The sequence below is a fragment of the Molothrus ater genome, chromosome 5 (genome assembly GCF_012460135.2).
Source record: "Molothrus ater isolate BHLD 08-10-18 breed brown headed cowbird chromosome 5, BPBGC_Mater_1.1, whole genome shotgun sequence".
NCBI classification, from domain to species: domain Eukaryota; kingdom Metazoa; phylum Chordata; class Aves; order Passeriformes; family Icteridae; genus Molothrus; species Molothrus ater.
The window spans coordinates 58,401,175-58,408,488 of NC_050482.2; positions in this window are offsets into that span (position 1 = coordinate 58,401,175).

Genomic DNA, 7,314 nt, shown 5'->3' on the forward strand with positions numbered 1-7,314 from the left:
AAAGATTGAAAAGCTCTGATCTGGGGAAGCTGCATAATTTAGAATTCTCACAGAGTACCAAAGGAATATTCACCATTTCATGATGATTGTAAAGTCACTGTGTAATTAACAGACTCAGCTTAGTATTTTTATCAAGTCTTGCATGCTGCAGGAAGCCATGTAAGTGACCCAGCAAACATCTCTTGCTGAACTGTCAAATACTTTCTTTTCATCTGCCAGCAGCTTCTAAAGAAGAGTCATGCAAGTAACGTGACCTAATTTGGTGTTCTAGAAAAGAAGGATGTAAATTCCTCCAGAAGGAGCTGGATTAATCCTGTTACAGCTCATTTTACATTGCTGGCCTTAAACTGAAATCAAACTCTGGTCCCAGAAAAGCAAGTGCTCTAACACTATTCTATCTGGGAAAGGTGTGGTGGCAGAGCTATTCCTTTTTAGAAGTTGTAATGCTTATCTGTGTGTGAAAAAATCTGTGTTACCTACCTATACTAATTTTATATTTTCCTTCAGTCAGTAAATCTACCACCAAGGAGCACCAACAGTTCTTAAGCAAGCATCTTGCATATACTTTGAGACTTTTTGATGATAAAAATTATGCCTTGTATTTTTGCCAAAGCATGAAGACTCCATTTAATTTAGTAGCACTTGGGTGAAACTGCCACTAATTTCTAGGAAAATAACTCAGCTTTTTGCCTTTTATTTTTGAAATATTTGTTTTCAGTGGATTGCATCTAAACTTGTCATCAGAAGAACCAGTTGGTCTTTGATACTGAAATGAACCAACAAGCTCTAGTGATGAGATTTTGGAAAGCCAAAACGGAAGGAATGGTATGGGAAAACTATTAATTCTGCTTCCTGAAGTGTGAGCCTTGTAAATGCTGAATAAGCCTGCCAAAGACAATCTTTGTCTGGAGGATCTGTGACAGAGCATTTAATATTCCCATTTTTCATACCTGTTCTCAAAGAAGTGGTGCTAACAGCAGAATTTTAGCTGTCTTTGGAGAAAAGCAGAATATAGAGATGGGCTGACCTAAGCTGTATCTTCTCTTTGGTCTGTGCCTGACAGCTGTAGAATACAGGCTGCAGTTTATGGTGTAAAGCCACCTTAGAAATTCTGTTTCAGTCATGAAAAGCTATTCAAGATTAAGAGGAAAATGACTTAATGGGCATGAGGTTTTCTATTTGTATATGCAGTGCAGATTCCTTGGAAGGGTGACAATATTTAATGCCTTGAAAATGTTGTGTAAAATTATACGCGTGGCTTGAATTGAATAAATTATTCTTGCTGTGGGGAGAGGTGAGGAGCAAATGCCATTGTTTAGCTTCTTTAACTTGCTCATGGTGACCGCTGTAAACTGCAGGTGCCCTTTACAGAGTCTGAACTGAGGTTATTGCAAGGGAAAAAATGCCAAGAGTCTGGAATTGTCAAGGATATCACTTAGTGCCCTTCACCTCTTGTCACCAGCTCTGCGACCCGCGTCTGTTTGCTTCTGTGGGAGCTGGTGACAAACAGGAGGAGAAGAATGCAGGCAATCAAACACATGCACAGACCTTGCCCTGGCCAGGTGCTTCTCCTCTGCTGCAATGCCAGAAGTGTCCCTGTTAGAAGCTGGCACTGCCCAGACAGGTGGGAGTCGTACCAGAGGTCTTTTCTTCTGCAATAATTCATTCTGGACAGTGAAATCTTAATGATGAAAGAGTTATTTTATAACTTTTCCTGTTGTATGAGAGGTGAATGAAGCCACAGAAGGGGATTATGCAGAGGGGATATAATGTAAGGGAGGAAATTATCATGGAATGGTTTGGGCTGAAAGTGGCTTTAAAGAACAACCAGTTCCATCTGAGAGGACTGAGATTGCGCATTCTAACCCCGTTCTGGTTATTTCTGTGAGCTTAAAAGTTGATTGGTTTATTGTATCTGTACCTCATTTCCCCCTCATTAGAGGAAAGTTTAATTTATACTTGTGTAGTATTTTGAGCATTAGTCTTTCATGCCTCATTTACTGTTTTTTTTTTTTGCCAGTGCTCTACCCAAAAATACAGAGCTATCCCCTGGTATTCACACCAGGTCAGCTGAGTAAAGAGATGCCTGTCCTCTTCTTGTATCTTTGCCTCATGGAGCTCTCAGGACACACCATCAGTGCTGCATAAAAATAAATTTATTACTTCATGCTATATACTGGATGTGATAGAAGTCAGTAGCAACCACAGGACTGTTGTCCTATGGGACCACAGAATTAGAAGAATATGTTGTTATTATTATGTATAAGGACAAACAGTTTTATTTCAGGTTGCATAAGTTGAAGAGCTTGATTTTATGATATAATAGCATTTAAACACTAAGGTGTAATCTTACCCCAACATTTAGAAGCAAGTTCTTTTGAAGATTATTCCTTGGAGGTTAGGCCAGATTCTGGGTAAGGAATGGTGTTTCATAGTTCTCTATTTCCTTTCCCACTTCTGTCAGAACAACCTGCAAAGGGAGAAAAACAACATTTGCCCTTTATAATAAAGGCTTCGAAAGAGAAAAGCCATGGAAATGAGTCAACTTAGGATGTGAAGTCAGTGTTGCAAGCTCTGCCAAGTACAGCTTGGAGAAGATGAGACATCTTAAGCAAGCACTTCCTCTGGGCAAGCACTTTCCATATGACATATTTTTTTAATTGGGAAATGGACTGTGGACTTCAGTTTGTGATGCTCAGTTCTGGTCTCATTGGCCAGTTTCTCTGCTTTCAGAACAGACATAGAGCAGTATTTTCAACCAGCCCTATGAAGGGCTGAGAAAAGCTGGAGAAATGTTCTCTGCTGGAGTAATTATCAATACCCATAGGAAAAAAAAGGTCACTGAACAAAACAAGGCTATTGTGTCATGTTTGTAACACACGCAGAAATATGAAGTATCTAGTATCAAATATTCTATGTAACATAGAAAACCTCTTATAAAATCAGTGTTAAATCACTCAAGCACTCTGCATGGACCAGCACACAATGATGTGCTGTGTCTCACTTCTCAGAGGAGCCATGATAGGTACTGGCATCTTCCTGATGGCTGTTGCAGTTCACAACTTCTTCTAAATCTTTCTAGTCACTGAGAATGCAGCAAAAAATACCATGATAGAAAAAGCACCAACCTTGTGCAGTCTGTGGCCCACAGGATGTGATGTTAGTTTTGATTGACATCCTGTTTTATCTTTTGGCATTCGCCTTCTGCTCTGTGTGTTGCTTGTGTCAATTCAATGTCTATCAAGTTTGCTGAGTTACTCCAAAATTACAGAGATGTAACTGGGAGCAGAATTTGGCCTTGTGTGCCCTTCCCAGGGTGCTAAGTTTGAAGAGATACACACAGAGCAACACTGGCTAAATAGCAACTGAAGGGGAATATGAAAACCATCTGTAAATATTTAAAGGATGCAAAGACTAAAGAGGAGGCGGGTTTGGACTGCATGTTCCAGTAAGAGTTTCAACTTAACTAACTGTGATAAAACTAATAAAGGAAAATAGGAAAGTTTTAGAGAAGCAATATATCTGGAAACTTAGAAATCAATGTCATACTGTACACATATTTCTCTTAGAGTGGAATCATAGCCACTGTGTCATTTCCAAGAAAACAGGAGGATACAGCTGTACCTTTGTGGTATAAAGTGCTCTTAAGTTGCCTGGGAGATGGCAAGACAGGACTGCATGTCTGTCTTTCTGTTTGTTCAGCAGAAATGGATTGATTTCTCCCTCCCTCTGTTCCATCTTTAGGAAGCACATGGGATTGGGGTCCAAACAGATGTGCTTCATCTCCAGCTGGCTTAATAAGGTGATTGATTTTAAATCTGCAGAAAGGAGAATCCCATGGAGAAAAACTCTACATTCCTACAAGAGGTACCTTCCATGAAAGACAAAGCCCTGGGGGGAGAAATCCTTAAGTTAAATTAATTCAGGTTTAGATGAAGGGTAAAGAGAATCGTATGCTCCAAGGCACTATCAGCTCTTTCCTAGTGGGCATTGGCTCACTCTTATCAGTGCCAAATATCATCAGAGCATCTTTGAGATTCAGTGGTTTCAACAACAGTTCAAGGCTCTTGAACCCCCAGGCAGGAACAGACCCTGTACATATCAATTTAGGAGTATCTTGAACTGAGGAGTTACCAGAGTTGAAGCTGGTTTGGTTGTCTCCCAAAAGTCTTATTTTAAGCTCCTTAAACTGAACCATAACAGCTTCTGCCTGGAATAAATTATAATCCTCCAAAATGCTCTGTACTCTTTCATGCAAGTCATTTATAGTGACTGTTTCAACTCTGTTCCAAAGAGCAGTTTTATATCCCAGCAGAAATAGCTTGACCCCACAAACAGGGGCTGCTTCCTTCCGCCCCTCCTGGTGTGTGCAGCACCCAAGTTATCAGCGTGCTCCGTGCCTATTCCCACAGCGGAAATCCCACCAGCACAGGCCAGCCAAGCCTCCCTTTCTGAGAAATGAATCTCTCTCCCTGCTCACCAAACAAAGATGGAAATTGCAGCAGGGCATTGGCAGGAGCTTGGCCCCAAGCTTGACCAGCTACACAAGAGGATGTGAGTGCTTCTGTCGAGTAGTTGTTTGGAAACCACTGCCTGACCACCAGTTGTTATCTTGGATGTGTTTTTAGCCATTTTGGGCACTTCTCCCTGCCCATTGGAAGTGGTTCTTCCTTTCAAGCAGTTCGTCAATTTTGAGCAAGTCATGCCAACTGATGTTGCTACATGCAAAATGGCACACACCACATTTATATGTTACTTTTGCTTGCAATGGCAAATCTTTTGCTGCAAGAGGACAACAGCATTTTCTAGTTTTTCTTCTCTGATGATTATTTTACAGCATGTAGGTATTTATGGATGAGGACAGTCAGCCCCTTTGCCTAGGTGTGAGACCCAGCAGGTGAGTCAGCCCCTCCTGATGGCTCAGAAGTGGTGTCCCCCAGGGGCCGGTAATGGGATCAAGTCATTTTTGATGTCTTCATTTATGACATGGACATTGGGATTGATTGCACACTCAGCAAGTTTGCAGAGGGCACCAAGCTGAGGGTGCAGTGACACATCTGAAGGACAGGGTGCCATCCAGAGGGACCTGGACAAGCTTGAGTAGTGGCCCAGCTCTGGGGCCCAGCACAGGAAGGACATGGAGCTGCTGGAGGCAGTGCAGAGGAGGGACACCAAGGTGATCAGAGGTTGCCCAGAGAGGCACAGGTTGCCCAGAGAGGTGGAGGATGCCCCATCTCTGGAGACAGTCAAGGTCAGGCTGAACAGGGCTCTGAGCAACCTGATCTGTTGAAGCTCTCCCTGCTCATTGCAGGGGGGTTGGGCTATGTGGCCTTTAAAGGTCACTTCTAGCCCAAATGATTTTATGATTCCATGAAAAAGGCATCAAATATTTGGAAGGGCAGTCTCTGTACAATACATGGTGCAGCCATGTATTTTTTGTATTTTCTTTTTACTCATGATGCTGTCATGAGTAGCTCTTTAGAGAAACATTGTGCCCACTAATAACTGGCCTGCTGGATCACCTACTTCTGCCTAATCCATCTTCATTTTTATTGTGGAGTCATACAGAGCCAGACCTGCCCAGACACTTAGAGAAACAAAGGATGGAAAACATAAAGCAGTCAAAGAGAAGTAAGGATGAGCCAAGCTGGAGTGGTGTAAGAGCCTTTAACTTCCTGTTTGTGTCAGGAAGACTTTAATATAAAGTACAGCAACCCAGGAACTATTAATGTGCACTTCTGTGGCTGGTCCTTAAACTGGCTCCTCAAGGTGGAGATTATTGTGTCACGAGCACCATTAATTTTCACAACATTATTATTATGAGAGGTTATTACACATTAAATTACAACATTCCCATGCATCCATGCTTCTTGTAACAGTAGGAGAAATGGTGGGCTGGAGAAGACAGCTGGGTTTGCACGTGGTCCATGTCAGTTTACTTAAGCAGAACCATTTTACTGCTGCTGGAGGAATGCAGCAAAAGGTCAGTGCTGAAACTCCACTAAAGTAAGCTGAGCACACATTCCATCTGCCAACATATGCTCACTCCTTGCTTGATCAAAAAGGAAATTTCAGAGCTCTGCTGCATGCTTGCCTTGACCCTGCTCCACACCGCCTGTCCAGTGGGCATCAGACAAACCATTCTCTAATCCTGCATGGAATACACATTCTGCTGGAAGGATGCTTGGAATTGCTGCACAGCAGCAGCAGCAGCAGCATCATCATCCTAAACTGGGCCTGTGCACAGAATAGCCTGGAGAGGGATGTCAGGAGAAGAGTTACATGAATGCATGAAATGTATGGGTTTATTTCCTAGTTCTGTGCACCCATCGCAACCTGACCCTGTCCAAATGAGACTCATGTTTGCAGGGGAAAAATAAACTCAACATTGTCATTCAGCTCTTGCATTTTCTTTGCCTATCTTCTTCAAATATTTCATCTTCTGGAGTCTGCCTGATCTGGTCAGTGTCAGAGGAGGAATTCTGTACTAACAACATGCACAATGAGCTGCACCAACTTAACTGGGCTGTTAAAAATTGCAGAAGTGAAGCTCTTGTAACTACAAGAGCTTTTGGCTGATTTAGAACATGCCCTCATAACATCACTTGATAAAAATAAGACTAGGGCTTTTTAATAGAACAAATTACTTAGGCTTTATATTTAACCATGGTCACTGTTAAAGCTATAACTGGTTTTCAGAATATTTTAGGAATCTGATCTTGATCTTCCATATGTTAAAAACCATCACAACAAATACCTTACACTGTGGTTCCTGATGAAGAAATGACAAGGTGGCTGCAGCCTTAAACATAAAAGTTTTCTTTGGACTCACATTTGCTACTGTTTAGAGTGACTACTGGAAATTATCATTTCAAAGCAAAGAAGAAGACAGCCTTGAGCCAGATGAACTCACAAACCTGCATGATTTTTGTAGAGAGGGTAGTGATGTCCTGGTTACTCACAGCCAGCTCTTCAACAGATCCTAGACTCCAGTGGGAAATATGGCACTAATATTGAGGTCTCCTTGATGCACTGAAAGCAGAGCATATTTTGACACAGAGAGACAGGCTCCCTTCTGAAAACAGGACTTGCAGTCTTTAAAAATAATATTGAATGACCACTGTAATCAACCAGATTAGAACTGCATTTACTCATCTCACATTGTCTTTAGGCTGTGCCTTGGGGATTCAAGTCCATTTAAGTGTATTGTATAGTCATGGATTATGAGGAGAACATCTAAAATCACACACAGAAAAACACGAATGTAAAAAAATGAAGCTAAAGAATGAGGTCTTTGCTGGCAGAAACCAAATT